The following is a 17,375-nucleotide window of genomic DNA, read 5'->3' as shown; positions in this document are numbered from 1 at the left end:
CCAGTGCAAAATTTCTGTTGGAAAGCTCACCTCTGGGAACTTCCCTTCCCGCGGAAAATTATCCAAGAAGGAAATCCCCCTTGTAGAAAATTCTCCGCCCTCCTTTTTTCCAGTTTTTTTCCCAGACATTTCCCATTTTAAATCATGAAATTTGTGACATAAATCAAGTTTTACACCCATACTTCCGGTGGAAAAAGTATTTAATTTAACCCATTGCGAAGAACCGATACGAACGAAATCAGATATCATTTGACTATTTTGCAAGCTTTTAAAGTTCGTTTGGTAAACAAATGAACGGAGACAAAGATGTCTCCGATCCACAACAGATATATTGTAAGCTGTTATGGACTATAGCAGGGTGTCATAGTCTAAGTTGTTGATCAAAACACATACACTTATATAAGTGAGTTAATTTGTTCTTTGAAGAAGAGGATTTTAGAGGGTTCTTATTTAAATATATAGCAAATGACCTACAAATAACGTAAATATACCACACAGTGCCTTTTTATGTTTTGAATATAATAGGCTAATCGCTTTTGTGTAAATTCAATTTTAAGTCCTCTTTAAATGGTGAAAATGATAATTTTTGGACGCTTGTAAAAGATAAGTTTTTCTATATTTTTTGGGTAAGCTATAAAAAGGGGTTTAAACTTTGGTTTCTAGCTTACTTTTGTATTATAGATTTATATAATCCATAAACATTGATCTTTCAAGATAAAGTTGAACGCCCCTCTATCCAAAAGTTTAAAAACATGTTTCTAAACAAAAATGAATAATGAGAAAAAATTACCTTTTGTAGCTGATTCAGGAAGAATAATTATTATTTCCTATAGTCTTCATAGTAAAATGTCCTAATGGGCCTGATGTGCAATAATTTTCAAAAAGAAGCTAGAAATCCATTAAAAATTACATCAGTTTTGCTGTGAGGTTTTTTTCGAGGGGTTTCAGGTCCTTAGCTGCTATTTTGAGCAGCCTAGGTTCACTTGAAATTTTTTTAAATTTATGAGATGCTTCTTATACGTTAGTCATTATGTATTTCAGGGGTAGACTTGTCGGGATTATTTTTATGTAGCCTAAAAACTGGAACCAAGGCGTAATGTATTGTTAATTAGGTTGTAATTCCCTGTTAAATTCTATAGGCTAATAGTTCGTTTATTTTTATTTTCGCATATTTTATTTTTTCGTATATTTTTATTTCGTGTATTTAAGCGTATAATTTGATGCAGCAATGGGGCTAAATATAGGGCTAGCTTTGGGCTACATGCACAAAATTGTTTTTTTTTTTTCAAATTTGTTTTATCTAGCAACTTGAACCAATTGTTATACGGTAAGGGGTCCTGAAATTGACAATGGCACTTCCAGCTGTTAAGAGCCATACCATATGACAAGCACCAATCCTAAACTTTTTCAAGAAAGACCTTGAGTTATGGCAGTGGCAGATGGCAGGTCCACTGCAACAATGAACAAGAGCTAAGAGCTCATATGGCACTTGTGACAAGGCCAGAAGAGCTAAGAGCCAAGAGCTCATATGGTGTGAGCTCTAACAAAATTCCAAGAACCAATAGAGTGATTTAAAGGGAAAATCAGAGGCTTAATACCGGTCGGGATTTAAAATAAGAGCTCTGAGTCACGATGTCCTTCTAAATATCAAAATTCATTAAGATCCGATCACCCACTCGTGTAAGTTATAAATACCTCATTTTTTCTAATTTTTCCCCTCCCTTTAGCCGCCCAGATGGTCGAATCTGGGAAAACGACTTTATCAAGTCAATTTGTGGAGCTCCCTGACACGCCTGCCAATTTTCATCGTCCTAGCACGTCCAGAAGCACCAAACTCGCCAAAGCACTGAACACCTCCCCCCAACTCTCCCAAAGAGAGCAGATCCGTTCCGATTACGTCAGTTACGTTTCTTAGACTTGTTTTTATTCTTCCCATCCCGTTTCATCCTGATCTCTCCGCTTTAAGTATATTCTAAGATTTATGGTCCCCCCCCCCCCAATGACACTGGACCCGGTTGAGATTTAAAATAAGAGATCTGAATTACGAGGTCCTTCTAAATATGAAGTTTCATGAAGATCCGATGACTCCTTCGTAAGTTAAAAATACGTCATTTTTTCTAAATTTTCAGAATTACCCCCCCCCAATTCCCCCAAATAGAGCGGAACCGTTCCAATTATGTCAATCACGCATCTAAGACTTCTGCTTATTTTTCCCACCAAGTTTCATCCCGATCCCTCCCCTCTAAGCGTTTTCCGTGATTTTAGGCTCCCCCCCCAAACTCCGCCCAATGTCATCAGATCCGGTCGGGATTTAAAATAAGAGCTTTGAGACACGATATCCTTCTAAATATCAAATTTCATTGAGATCCGATCACCTGTTCGCAAGCTAAAAATACGTCATTTTTCTAATTTTTCAGAATTAGCCCTCCCCCTACCTACCCCAAAGAGAGTAGATCCGTTCCGGTTATGTCAATCATGTATCTAGGACTTGTGCTTATTTTTCCACCAAGTTTCATCCCTATCCCTCCACTCTAAGTGTTTTCCAAGATTTTAGGTTTCCCCCTCCCAACTCCTCCCCCAATGTCACCAGATCCTGTCGGGATTTAAAATAAGAGCTTTGAGACACGATATCCTTCCAAACATCAAATTTCATTAAGATCTGATCAACCGTTCGTAAGTTAAAAACACTTCATTTTTTCTATTGTTTCCGAATTAACCGGCCCCCACTCCCCCCCCCCCCCAGATGGTCAAATCGGAAAAAAGACTATTTCTAATTTAATGTGGTCTGGTCCCTGATACGCCTGCCAAATTTCATCGTCCTAGCTTACCTGGAAATGCCTAAAGTAAACCGGGACCGACAGACAGACAGACAGACCACACAGAATTTGCGATTGCTATATGTCACTTGGTTAATACCAAGTGCCATAAAAAGTTACTCTCACTAGCAAAAAGAACAGGATGAAGAAGGGGATGAAGACAATCAACAAGATCATCAATGTAAATTAGAAATAAAAGTAGTCCAAGGACAGAGCCCTGGCGGGACACATCAATATAGGCAAAATAGAAGAAGTATCATTAATCGAAACATACTGAGATATCCCTGGTAGATATGACCTTAACCATTCTAGTGGGACTCCATGCACCCCAAGTAAATATAGTTTAGACAAAAGAACATAGTGGTCAACATTTTATACTTTTTAATGAATAAGATCTTGAAAGTTCTATTACACGATTTTCTTATATACAAAATCTGATAGTGGGACTTTTGTCCCACTATCACTGTCCCACTCTTCCTCGACTTTGTCAAGCGTTTCTCGCCTTTACTAGAAATCGTACAAGTTTCTCAGGCTAATAAGCTTCTGATTGAGAATACCAAGCCTGGTAAAATTAATGTGATATATTAGAAATTTTCATAATCTAATTTAGAATCTTCCTAATTCTTTGGATGTATCAATTGATATAAAAACTCTATTTTTAAGAGTTATGGTTACTTTTAGCCGCGTCTCTCCTTACATACAGTTCGTTACCACGAACTATTTTATAATTAAACAAAACAGTTTTTATTTTAACTTAAAGTAAGAAGCGACATAAAAACTTAAAACGAACAGAAATTATTCCTTATATAAAAGGCCCCTCCTCAACGCCTCATTCTTTACGCTAAAGTTCGACTCTGCCATAACTCTACTTTTAAAATTATAAAAACTTTAGTTTAAAGACCAGGGCGTTGAGGAGGGGGTAGCCCTTTTCATATGCTGAATAATTTCTTTTAAGTTTTATTGTCGTTTCTTGCTTTCTGTTAAAGGAAAACTTGTTTTATTTTTATTTTTGAAATTTTTTCAACTAATGCATGTTCGAATTTGGCTCACCGTACATGAAAATTAAAAATAGAATTTGCATATTAATTCTGGCGAACTTTCTCTCCATGTAAAATTTCCTCAGGAAAGTTCACCTCCAGAAAATACCCTTCCAATGTGAAAATCTTCCCGCATAAAATAACTAGTCATACATCGAAAATACTTACCTCGAAAAATATATGTGTCAAACAGTTCGTGGTAACGAACTGTAGTAAGGAGCGACCCGGCTCAATAGTAACCAAAACTCTAAAAAATTGAAGTTTGATATCAATAGCTACATCAAAAGAATCGCATTTTAATGCTGATTTTAAATATATAAGTTTCATCAAGTTTAGTCTTACCCATCAAAAGTTACGAGCCTGAGAAAATTTGCCTTATTTTGGAAAATAGGCGGAAACACCCCCTAAAAGTCGTAGGATCTTAACGAAAATGACACCATCAGATTAACGTATCAGAGAACCCTACTGTAGAAGTTTCAAGCTCCTATCTACAAAAATGAGGAATTTTGTATTTTTTGCCAGAAGACAAATCACGGGTGCGTGTTTATTTGTTTTTTTGTTATTTTTTTTCCAGGGGTCATCGTATCGACCAAGCGGTCCTAGAATTTCACAAGAGGGCTCATTCTAACGGAAATGAAAAGTTCTAGTGCCCTTTTTAAGTGACCAAAAAATTGGAGGGCATCTAGGCCCCCTCCAACGATCATTTTTTTCCCAAAGTCAACGAATAAAAATTTTGAGATAGCCATTTTGTTAAGAATAGTCGAAAACCATAATAACTATGTCTTTGGGGATGACTTACTCCCCCACAATCCCTGGGGGAGGGGCTGCAAGTTACAAACTTTGACCAGTGTTTACATATAGTAATGGTTATTGGGAAGTGTACAGACGTTTTCAGGGGGATTTTATTTTGTTTGGGGGTGGGGCTGAGGAGAGGGGGCTATGTTGGAGGATCTATCCTTGGAGGAATCTGTCATGGGGGAAGAAAAATTCAATGAAAAGGGCGCAGGATTCTCTAGCATTACTATAAGAAAACAATGAAAAATAAACATGAAAACGGTTTTTCAAATGAAAGGAAGAAGTAGCATTGAAACTTAAAACGAACAGAGATTATTCCGCATATGAGGGGTTCTAAAAATACTTTAGCATAAAGAGCGTGGTATTTAGGAGGAGATAAATACCTTGCTCTTTATGCTAAAGTATTTTTAGTAATTTCAACTATTTATTCTACGGCCTTTCTGATTCAGGGGTCATTCTTAAAGAATTGGGACAAAACTTACGATTTTTTGTAAAGAGCGAGGTATTAACGAGGGTACAAACCCCTTCGTATACATAATAAAAATATAAGGTTATGAAAGTTTGTTACGTAAGTTAATTCTTAAGTTACGTATATTTTTTACTAATAAAAACGTTCGTTAAAAATTAAAAGTTCTAGTTGCCCTTTTAAGTAACAAAAAAATTGGAGGGCAACTAGGCCTCCTTCTCCACCCCTTATTTCTCAGAATCGTCTGATCAAAACTAAGAGAAAGTCATTTAGCCAAAAAAAGAATTAATATACAAATTTGATTTTAATAATTTATGTGCGGAGCCAAAACCAAACATGCATTAATTCAAAAACTTTCAGAAATTAAATAAAAAAAACTAATTTTTTTAGCTGAAAGTAAGGAGCGACATTAAAACTTAAAACGAACAGAAATTACTCCGTATATGAAATGGGTTGTCCCCTCCGCAATCCCTCGCTCTTTACGCTAAAGTTTGACTCTTTGCCACAATTCTACTTTTTAAAACAATTAAAAGCTTTAGCGTAAAGAGCGAGGGATTGCGGAGGGGACAACCCATTTCATATACGGAGTAATTTCTGTTCGTTTTAAGTTTTAATGTCGCTCCTTACTTTCAGCTAAAAAAATTAGTTTTTTTATTTAATACTTCCCAATAACCAATTAAATATGTTAACAATAGGCAAATCTCAAAGCTTGTAGCATTCAAAGCTTTGTTCCTCGTGGATAATAAATCTTTCGACTATTTTAAACCCAAAATTCTTTATTTCAATTTTTGTATCAGAAAACTTTGGTGAAAGTATGGGCCTAGGATGGAGGCAAGCTGATAGCGGAGAGGGATGTGGGAGGGAGGATAGACAATTTTTGCTTTCCCATCAAAGGATCTCTCTCCAGATTTTCTTGATCACCTGTTTGATACAATCACCTCCGGGGAAAAATACGTAGAATTACACATTTATCTATATTTGATCATAAAACTTCTACAGTAGAGTTTTCTAATATGCTTAATTTCATTGTTGGATTTTAATTACGACTCCAAGATTTTTGGAGATGATTCTCCCCCTAGTTAGAAAATTAGGCAAAATTCTTGGGCTCTGTTAATACTTATATGAGGAGGGGGGGTGTCCCCTCATCAATTCCTCGCTCTACCCGCTACAGTTCTAATATTGTCCCAATTCTTTAAGAATGACTCCTAAAAAACAAGGCCATTTCATTAGAGCAAACAGCTCTTTCAAAAGTAATAAAAAAAATTTTTATCGTAAATAGCAAGGTATTGATAAGGGGGTGATCTCCATCATACACATAATGGTTTCTGTTCGTTTTAATGTTTCTCCGTTCTTCGAAAAAAACTTTTTTTTCGAACAAACTTTGTTTAATTAATGTCTGATTTTTTTTTAACTGGGTAATTCGGCTCATCCTCCGTTGAAAATTTTCTTCCCCCATGGAAAATTTATTCGTGCAAAGATTCTTCTCCCCCTGAAAATGTTTGTATGCATCTTAATAACCAATACTATATGCAAACAATGGTCAAATTTCATAACTGGCGGGCCTTTCCCTGGGAAAAGGTGGGGGAGGGGGTTTGTAACTCGAAGACATAGTTTTTTTCTAATAGATTGGAAAAAATGGCTAATACTACTACCACTTTTAATATTGCTCAAACTACTACTTCTATTCCAAGTACTTGTGATTTTAATTTTCATCTTTAAAATTTCTATTTTAAACATGAAAGTTTTAAGAAGTATATGGCTATACTGGTTATCAGAAGGACATATCAATATTATATCAATGGCTAGTTATATTAAGTTGAGCACTAATACTACTCCTGTGACTACTATCACAACTATACCTAAGGGTATGAGAGTGAAAGGTTCAGAGAGTTTCTAGGGGGAAGGTAAGCTGAATCACAACACACCACCTGTATGCTGGTTGTGAAAAGGGAACATCAGCTGTATCTTAGGAACAGTTTTGTTGATAAAACTAAAACTTACAAGGCTTATTGTGGGGGATACTGAACTAACCGAATTTGCATCCATGTATGGAAAAAGTTCCGAGGCTGGCACTAGCGGAATTTGACAGAATTCCAAAAATTGTCAAATCTGCCAATAAATTTCAGGGGCCATGAACAATGCCAAGTAGTATTGCTACTATGCTATCCCATCTTTTCATTGACAGTGCATCATAATACTACTTCTTTTACTCCTACAGCTACTACTGCTTATAATATTATAATTACTGCTACAACTACTATCAAACAATTCGTGGTAACGAAGTAAAACCGAAAGCCTAAAAAACGGATTTTTGATACCAAGAGTTACATCAAAAGAATCACATTTTTATGCTGATTTTAAATATATAATAATCAATTTTCGTCAAGTTTAGTGTTACCTGAGTCTGAAAAAATTAGCCGTAATTTATAAAATAGGAGGAAACACCCCCTAAAAGTCATAGAATCTTAACGAAAATAACACTGTCAGATTCAGCGCATCAGAGAACCATACCATAGAAGTTTCAAGTTCCTATCTACAAAAATCTGGAATTTTGAATTTTTTGCCAGAAGACAGATCATGGATTCGTGTTTATTTGTTGTTGTTGTTTTTTTTTTGTTTTTTTTTCAGGTCCTCTCCCACGTTCATTTTTTCCCAAAGTCACTGAATCAAATTTTGAGATAGCCATTTTGTTCAGCATAGTTGAAAAATCGAATAACTGTCTTTGGGGACGACTTAATGCCCCAAAAGTGCCAAGGGAGGGACTGCAAGTTACAAACTTTCAGCATTGTTTACACATGGCAATAGTTATTGGGAACAGTGCAGACGTTTTAAGGTGGAATTTTATGCATTGGGGTGGGCGTGGGTCGGGGGAGGAGGTTCCGTGGGAGGATCTTCCCATGGAGAAATTTTAGTGATTCTAGTGATCCAGTGATTATAGAGATTCAGAGGTCATTCTTAAAGAATTGGGACAAAATTAAAGGTTTAGCGTAAAGAGCGAGGTATTGATGAGGGGGCCAACCCCTTCGTATGTGTGATAAAAATATACAAATATAGATACGCCCCACTCTTTACGCTAAAGTTTGACTCTTTCTCTTAACTTTACTGTATAAAACAGTTAACAACTTTAGCGTAAAGAGTGGGGCGTTGAGGAGGAAGCCACTTTCATATACGGAGTAATTTCTGTTCGTTTTAAGTCTTAATGTCGCTCCTTACTTTCAGTTAAAAAGCCTGTTTCTTTCATTTAATTTCTGAACGTTTTTTAATTAATGCATGTTTTAATTTTGGCTCTCCGCATATAAATAATTAAAACGAAATTTGCATTTTTTTTTTTTTTTTTGCCAAATGGCCTTCTCATAGTTTTAATCGGAAGATTTTGAGAAAAAAAGAAGTGGGGGAGGTGGACTAGATGCCCTCTATTTTTTGATACTTAAAAAGGCAACTAGAACTTTTAATTTTATGCGAACGTTTTCATTAGTAAAAAATATACGTAACTTACGAATTAACTTACGTAACGAACTTCTATATTGGTATGTTTTTTTATTACGTATATGAGGGGCTCACTCCCTCGTCAATACCTGGCTCTTTGCACTAAAGCTTAAATTTTTCCTTTTTTTTAGGGGTGATCTTATCGACCTGGTGGTCCTAGAATGTTAAAAGATGGCTCATTCTAACGGGAATTAAAAGTTCTAGTGCCCTTTTTAAGTGACCAACAAAATTGAAGAGCACCTAGGCCTCCTCCCCCGCTCATTTTTGCCCTAAGTTACCGGATCAAAATTCTGAGATAGCCATTTTATTCATCATAGTTGAAAATCCTAACAACTATGTCTTTGGGGACGACTGACTCCCCCACAGTCCCCGTAGGAGGGACTGCAAGTTACAAACTTTGACCAGTATTTACATATTGTAATGGCTATTGGGAAGTGTGCAGACGTTTTCAGGGATTTTTTTGTTTGTTTTTTGGTGGAGTGGGGGAGAAGTTGGGGGGGGGGGTTACGTGGGAGGATCTTTCCATGGAGGAATTTGTCATGAGGGAAGAGAATTTCAATGAAAGGGGTGCAGGATTTTCTAGCATTATTAAAAAAAATGAAAAAAATAAATATGGAAAGTTTTTTTAACTGAAAGTAAGGAGCAGCATTTAAACTTAAAACGAACAGAAATTATGCATATGAGGGGTTCACCTCCTCGTAATACTTCTCTCTTTACGCTAAAGTATTTTTAGTAATTTCAACTATTTATTCTACGGTCTTTGTGATTCAGGGGTCACTCTTAAGGAATTGGGACAAAATATTAAGCTTTTTTGTAAAGAGCGGAGTATTGACGAGGGGGTAACTCCCTCATATACGTAATAAAACATACGAATATAGAAGTTTGTTACATAAGTTAATTCGTAAATTACGTAGATTTTTTACTAATGAAAACGTTCTTTAAAAATTAAAAGTTCTAGTTGCCTTTTTAAGTCATCTAAAAATTGGAGGGCAACTAGGCCTCCTCTCCCGCTCCTTTTCTTCCCAAAATCTTCCGATTAAAACTATGAGAAAGCCATTTAGCCAAAAAAAATGAATATACAAATTTCATTTTAATTATGTATGTGCGGAGAGCCAAAATCAAAACATGCATTAATTCAAAAACGTTCAGAAATTAAATTTAAAAAAAAAGTTGTTTTTAAACTGAAAGTAAGGAGCTACATTAAAACTTCAAACGAACTGAAATTATTCCGTATATGAAAGGGACTTCTCCTCCTCAACGTCTCGCTCTTTACGCTAAAGTTTTTACTTTTTTAGAAAGTAGAGTTAAGAGAAAGAGTCAAACTTTGGTGTAAAGAGCGGGGCGTTGAGGAGGAAAAGCCCCTTTCATATACGGAGTAATTTCTATTTTCTCACAATTTTATTATCACAGTGAAATTTATCACACTGAAAATGTTATATGTTCCTAGCTTTTATGACCTTTACTAACACACACTCATTTTTCAGGAGCGTCAACGTGCATGTAAAAAAACACCAATGAGCGGTGCCGACATCCACTTGTAAGCAGCTATCCACGAGCTCTTGATATACCAAGCAGACAGTATGTTTACAAGGTATCATAAAGGTATTTTGGTAAAAATGTAGTATAATTACATTAATTTAGCTGAAACATCACTCAGGAATAAACGGCTGTTTGCCTATTGGAAAGCAATGATTTAATTAGTTTCAGCTGTTCCTTTGAAAGGTATCTATTGACCATATGAAAAGCCAAATCATGTGTCAAACCAGTATTTTTTTTGTATAAAATTATGCCTGTAAATACAGCCCCCCCCCCCAAAAAAAAAAAAAACTTTAGGCTATCTGTTGTCCCAATTTCCCACCTCGCTTAACTCCTCAGATGTGACTCGAATAACTTAAATATAATTTCAGCCAATCGGTTCCTTCATAGCTTGTGCAGCTGTCACATTCTCTCAAAGAGTAACTATAACTTAAGTTTGGTCCGAAAATCGTTCCTTTGTTATCAAAATTCATAAAAAAAATTACATATTTTTTTTTCAATTGAAAGGAAAGAGCATTATTAAAATCTAAAACTAACAGAAAGTGGTCAATATAGGAAAGGAGCTGTTGCTTCCTCATCCCCTGCTGTTTACACTAATGTTCTTTAAAAATACTTCTCATTTAAGTTCAACGGCTCTTGTGTATATGCAGCCTTTTTTAAAGAATTTTGACGAAAAGTCAAACTTTAGAATATAGGGACAGTCCCTCTCATATGCGGAATAAATTTTTTTTATTTTAAGTTTTAACGGTCTTTGAAAAACTACCATTCCCAGGAAAAAAAAATTCCCAAAAGCTCCTCCTAATGAGAAATCCCCTCCACATATTAAAATTTGTTTTCTTTTTTCTCAGTCGCTATTCAGCTAAATCATTCCTCATAGTTCACCACCACGTAACTGTTTGACTAGGGGTCTAGTTCAGATCCAGATCTGCAATACTGGATTTCATTATTTCTGTGTCTTTGCTGCAAGACATTTCTGTGTATTAATTTTGCTACAATTTGTTTTTTTGTGCTCAACAAAAATCCCCAAGATCTGTTGAATGACTCCTAACCAGCTTCAGGGTGGTGTCAAATCACTTACGTCTGGTTAAAATACAAAGTAAATCTACCTGAAATTTCTACTTTCTAATATGACAGAGTTAAAAGGGAAACCCTTAAAATTGTCATCTTATCTTTTCATTATGCTAAAATTTCGTGTAAAGATGTCATTTTATGCAACTATATAATGCTTTATCCATCTAGATCTTATTAAGTTATATGGTAAAAATTTTACAGCTCTAAACCTTTTCAAATTTTACGGAACTCACTCAAAAACTGTTTTATTGGTGAAAAGTTGATTTGATATCTTGATCCATGCTGTTGTCAACAAAAGAAAAAAAAATTAAATTCTTAAATTAACTCTGGCTTCACAGCAATCTACCTAAATGAATTTTGTCAGATCATTGTTTTCAAATTTATAAACTATTTCGACGTTGCGGCAAATTTTTTTTCTTTTTAACATGGAAATGCAAGGTTGGGCGCCAGGCTTGCTGCTTGTCTCCATAAAAAAAAGTCCCAGCTTTGACACCAACATCACTAGCAAGGACTCGGGAGAATCTTAATTTTTGTATCCTTTTTCTTTGTTGGATTCAATTTTTACTCTTAAGAGGCGGATAATTTCAATAGAGAAAATATTGTTTTAAAAGTTTCTATCAATACTAGCAGATTTCCAAATACTTTCCTTAAAATCCCCTTTTATGCCTAATCAGTTTCAGTGTACAAATTATTAGCCTAGTATTTCAATCCTCAATTCTTCTTAATTTTGAAATTACATCCTTCAATCTCAGATTGGATTGAGCAAACATGAAAGATTGAATTGTGAGAATATTTCGACTCACAATAGTCTCGGTTATGCACATGATTTTTCTTTATTTATTTTATTTTTATCGATAAGAGCTGATCATAGGCAGCGCAATCGAACTGTATAAACAAAGACTGGTATGTAAAATGTTAATTTTTTTCTGACCAAGGCGCTTCCTATAGTTGTTATAGAAACTTCGAAAAGGGTTCATTTGTTTGTAAATTAAAATTTCCAGTGCCTTTTTCAGAAGTCAAAAATGATTATTGTGGAGCCAAGCTCCATTCCCCTTCAACCACATAACCATAATTTCCTCAAAAATATCAAATTAAAACTTTGTGATAGCCATTTTGTTCGATATAGTAAAAAGATCCAGGATTTCTATCCTTGAAGACAATCAAAGCTGAAAGTTATACTGGTTGCCCATTATTAACATATGAGGTTTTATGGAAGAGTTTCTTGTATAAACCTTGAACAGGGTCATTAGACTGGAATTCAGAAGTTCTATTTCCTTTGAAGAGTAGAAATCAATCGGAAGGCAAACCCCCCGCCTCCTCTTTTCTCAAAATGTATCCAATCGAAATATTTGAAACAGGTTGGTTGTTCAAAAAAAAAAAAAAAAAAAAACAGGTAGGTTGTTCAAAAACTAAAAAAAAATACATCAAAATTTTTCACTATTTAATTTTAATAAATGAGGAATTTTAAGGCTTTAAGGCATAAATAACAGTAAATGCATAGCAAACTGAAAATCTACGTTCTTTTGTTTTGTTTTCTTTTTTCAGTAAAGCGCAAAGTATGTTCTGGTCTTGTGAAGGCATGGGGGTTGTCAGTCCTATTCATGTTAATTTCTGCTTATTTTGAGTTTGGCCCGGTTACCTATTGCAATTTATGTTTGTTCCCAAGTTTCATTTACTTTTCATGGTGTTTTTGGGTAGTTTTAGGTTTGGAAGATTATTTGACTTTATTTCTGCTAATTTTTGGTTTAATGAAGCTCTTTAGTTTTCTTTGAAAAACTTATTTTGTGGAAAGTTTGTTTTTTAATTAATTCCTCTACAAGGCTAACGAGTGCCTTTAGTGAATTTACTTTTGCATAATCACCAACCTAATGAGAATTAGGGAGAATTCATGCTTCTCTTATGAAAAGCCTTCACACTAATATTTTTCTTATTGTACTCATTGCTCATGAAAATTACTGACAATTTACAGTTGACAATTGACTGTCAATAGCTGTTATTAAAAGATGTATTAGGCAATAATTGATAAGCCATTAGGGATTCGCAATTCATTAACTTTGAAGTAAATATGACTTTCAACCCCTAACACATTATCTCACATCTATACTATTGTTTTCTTCTTTTAGGTGACCATTGGAAGCAAGGATATTTGAAAAAAAATACAACTTGATAAGGAGGATCCCCTGGATTTTGCCATAATCAGGAGTTTCAATGAACTTGCTCCTAATGGTAATGATTACTTTTTTGTATCACCATGCCCAGAACCAAATGGCACTTCTCACATGTTATTCTTGACTAAGGTCATGGGAAAGATCTTAGAAATGTAGGTTCTTGACCTAGATAGATTTGTCTAGGGGGAAATTTTATTGTTTTGCAGCACTTCCAACATAATATCAAATTATACAATAAAAACCGAGTGGAGTAATGAGAGTAAGACATTAAACTCTTAAAAGTAATTTCTATGTAAATTTTTAAGTAAGTGGGGGATGGCAGGCACTCGGACAATTTTTAAATAGGCCACTGGAGGCAAAGTGACCCTACTTCACATTGGCTGTCAAATAAAACTTGCCCACCCACGAAATGTCATTGAATAACGCTCAGTCCATGCTTGGATTGAATAATGCTTCTTTTACCCAACTTCATTGGACATTGTCAACCTTTAGGAAGGCAAGGGAACCTGATATGATGACTTTTGAGGTTTGCAATAAGATTGAAGTGAAATGCCTTGCAAAACCTAATAGATCATATGTGGGATAATACTAATAGATTGAAAAGATGGATTAAATAAGCATAAATTCTGATGAAGAGGGAGTAAAATGAATGTTTGGGAGGATTCATGGGATACTATTAGGTGGCTAATAAGATTTATTGAGATAAGCAGGGAAAATGCTGATGATACTATGATGATTATTAATATAGCATATATATTGTACGATGGATAATTAATACAAGATACAACATACACATACATACCTAATCACGTGTGTATAGGAAGTGGTATTTTAAAGAGGAGCATGATCAGAAATATAACAATCAAAGTAGCTAAATTGCATACAATTCCAATCTATGGCCAGTTCTTGGTGATGAAATACAATCTGAAGCAAATTATTAAATGAACTTGAAGTATCAACATGAAGTCTTTAATATGGTTCTTCTTTCTGACAATTTCACTGTGCATACATAGCACATAGCACACAATGTAATAGAATAATTTAAAGAGCCTGTACTGTCCCTAAATAAGTACTTCAATGTTAGTACCCAAAGCATTAAATAATACAGTTACCAAAATTATAAAAGGTGATGTACACAGATCAATTCCTTTTCAAACAGAAATAAGACAACTTTTCTGCAAATACATGCTGTTACCAGCTCTGATTGGAACACTCTCCTCCAAGGGATGTTTGAGGGTCAAACAGAAGGCTTACTATAGAATAGTTATAACTCTATTGATTCTTCCTCTTGCTTCAAAAAGAAACTGATTATGAACAATTGAAGCTGTAGATTTATGTTCAAAAATACACTTATTTTTATGTTCAAAAATAAACTTGGAACAAAGTCAATTTTTTTTTGTGGGGGGAGGGAGTAAATTAAGATGGAGCACAATAGGTAGCAGATGTTCCATAATGTAAATTACTGAGAGATAACTTTGGACAACATACTTTACCATAAGAACTATTTCCAAAAATTGTTTCATATATAAGTTTTGTATCATCTGTCCTGAAACCTTTGTGTGTTTAAGTACAAGTATCTCTGTGTGAAAGTATTTCAAAGGCATTAGATAAATAAGACACTTTGTGCATACCTTAATCATTTTTCACTTGGTATGTCATATGTACATTTAAATCCAGGTTTGTGTTATCTTTTGGAACATGTAGCTATTGCAGACCCTCTATTTGAATCTTATCCATTTCAACCTAGAAATATGAAACTTGTCAGAGAAAGTTTCAAAAGTTTAAAATGGTTAAATTGATAGTAAAAATCGTTATCAATGCTCATTTTGATACCCAATAGTCAGTATACTTAACTTATGTGGAGTATGTTGAATGAACAATAATATAGAGAAGGAAACTTAATCCATTTACCTAGCCAGAATTGTCTACAAATGTTGAAGAAGTAAATACCACTCTAAACTGTAGACAGAATATATTTCTAATTTATAATTTATATATTAAAAATTATTCTACACAATTAACTTTGTATCTGTGCTAAAATAAGTACTTCAATGTATAATATGATTGTATTTAAATTGTTAAATTAAATAGTGGTTTAAATGTTAAACATTTTGAAGGTTTTTTTGGGAATAATATAACCTATAATGCCATCATTCCTGTATATGTTTTTTTCTATTCCTTTTTCTTTGACAGTAAATTTAAGTTATTTGATGAGCATTAAGGAAGATAATGAGCTATAGTGCATCTGGATTCAATTTTGAACCAACTACTATAATGAAATTCTAGCTTAAGTAACCTGTATTCAGCTTAGCCATATCTAATAACCTATTAGAGTAAGCATTGGCTAAGAGATTTACCGCAAAACCATGAATGAGACCCTCATCAAACTGTACAGATTAATAGCGACACTAGTCTCCAAGGATTTTTTTTTTCAAAAGGTATATTAACCTAAGCATATATTGGACCTTCTGCAAATTTTTCCAATAAATTCTTGTTGCTGTTGTTTAGTTGACGTTAAAATTCTTTATCTTCTTAGGACACTAAGCGATGAATCTGATGCCGCACAAAAAAATGGCTGTTGCATTGTAACGATTGTTCCGCTATAATAGCTTATAAAGATTCCTAATTCAAATATTCAAAATGAAATGAATATGTGGTGGTATTTTACAGGAAGAAGAGAAAGGATGAAACAGGTCAATCCAATGATGGAAGGTACCCTGCTGTTACTGAACCTCAAGAGAAGATTAACCTTCTACTAGAATAATTAGTCACTGGAAACATTAAGTAGTTTCTTAATTGTGGAAAACCCTATGATTATGTCGCTACTCCAGGTAGGTGAAGGCCCAAAGTTTAATTTCATTTTTGTTTAAGTCGATAAAACTTAGTAAGTTGATGAAACTTTAGTTGATAAAACCGCAAATCCGGCCTGAAATCTAGAGGAACATAGAGAGAGCAGCATAGATTTTTGCCCAAGAGGTAAGGGCTTAGCTCTAGAATTTTTATTGGGGAGGGGGGGGGGTATAGATTCACATCCGGATAGTCAATGGCCATAGGCTATCTTTCAGGGGAAGCAGTAATGTTTCCCGCCTCTTGAATTTGTTTGTTATTACCATAAGTATATAAGTGTTACAGTAATCTATTTACTGCCTGCTGTAACCTCTACTCTACTTTAATGTAGATGAAATTTTAAAACAAAAAATTGATTAACAAATTGAAGCTCAGATCCCATACAAGAGTGGTTGATGTTAAAGCATCGCAAAGACTAGGGTTAATAAAAAGTAAAATCTCCTCCAGAGCTCATCAGTCCTTGCTAAAGTTGCAAAAAGCTCTAGTTCAGTCTGTCGTATAATATGGCATGACTGTTGTCTCCCTTATAATTAAGGATGATGCAACTGCCCTTGAGTTTATTCAGTGAGCCACAAAATGTAAAGAAGGGCGCAAAAGTCTGGATTGTCCCGCAAGATTTCGAAAACTTGAGCTATCTTCACTAGTTTACTGAAGACAAAGGGAAGATATGATCATGACTAAGATTTAATTATCTAGAATTGTTTTTTGTAAATCGGGGTATGGGCCCATGGGGGTATATTTCTGGGAGTTTGGGAAGGAGGGTGCAATATATTTTTAATTCTTAGAATTCCCTTCACCAAAGGAGGCCTAGTCTCCTAGTGCTACATGGTAAGGGGCGGCCGGTGTCCACACAAAATAAGCATACAATTCAATTTGATAATAGGTGGATTCGGAAATGAATGGGTTTTACAGGGAATGATGTGCATTAATGTGTAAATTTATGTTAGTTCATATAATTGACTTTCCAATAAAGTGAACATACCACTCGATGCCTTTTTTATGTTCTTTATGAATATAACCACTTATATTTAGTATTATTTTGTTGAAAACGACCGAGAAAATTGCGCTGAGAAAAAGTAGTACTATTTTGTCAAAAACGAGCGATAACTCATACTTCAATTGAAAATTCATCATTTTTAAGAGCTCAAAAGTG

General features: G+C 34.6%; 1 long non-coding RNA gene across 4 annotated transcripts in view; it reads right to left on the bottom strand.

The window, feature by feature from the left end:
* The window catches only part of LOC136042640 (uncharacterized), a 49,978-nt gene extending 34,080 nt beyond the window's left edge, over window positions 1–15,898 (bottom strand). For 2 of the 4 annotated variants that reach the window (XR_010621369.1, XR_010621368.1), the window contains exons 1-2: window positions 15,824–15,898; window positions 15,007–15,118 (exon numbers count right to left, since the gene is read on the bottom strand). This is a non-coding gene — a long non-coding RNA (uncharacterized LOC136042640). The remainder of the gene's footprint in view (window positions 1–15,006; window positions 15,119–15,823) is intronic. The other 2 variants (XR_010621370.1, XR_010621371.1) reach the window with 1 other exon arrangement.
* Between the last annotated feature and the right edge of the window lie 1,477 nt (window positions 15,899–17,375).

This window comes from Artemia franciscana, unplaced genomic scaffold (assembly GCF_032884065.1).
Source record: "Artemia franciscana unplaced genomic scaffold, ASM3288406v1 Scaffold_1648, whole genome shotgun sequence".
Classification (NCBI taxonomy): Eukaryota; Metazoa; Arthropoda; class Branchiopoda; order Anostraca; family Artemiidae; genus Artemia; species Artemia franciscana.
This window is presented reverse-complemented; position numbering and strand designations above follow the sequence as displayed.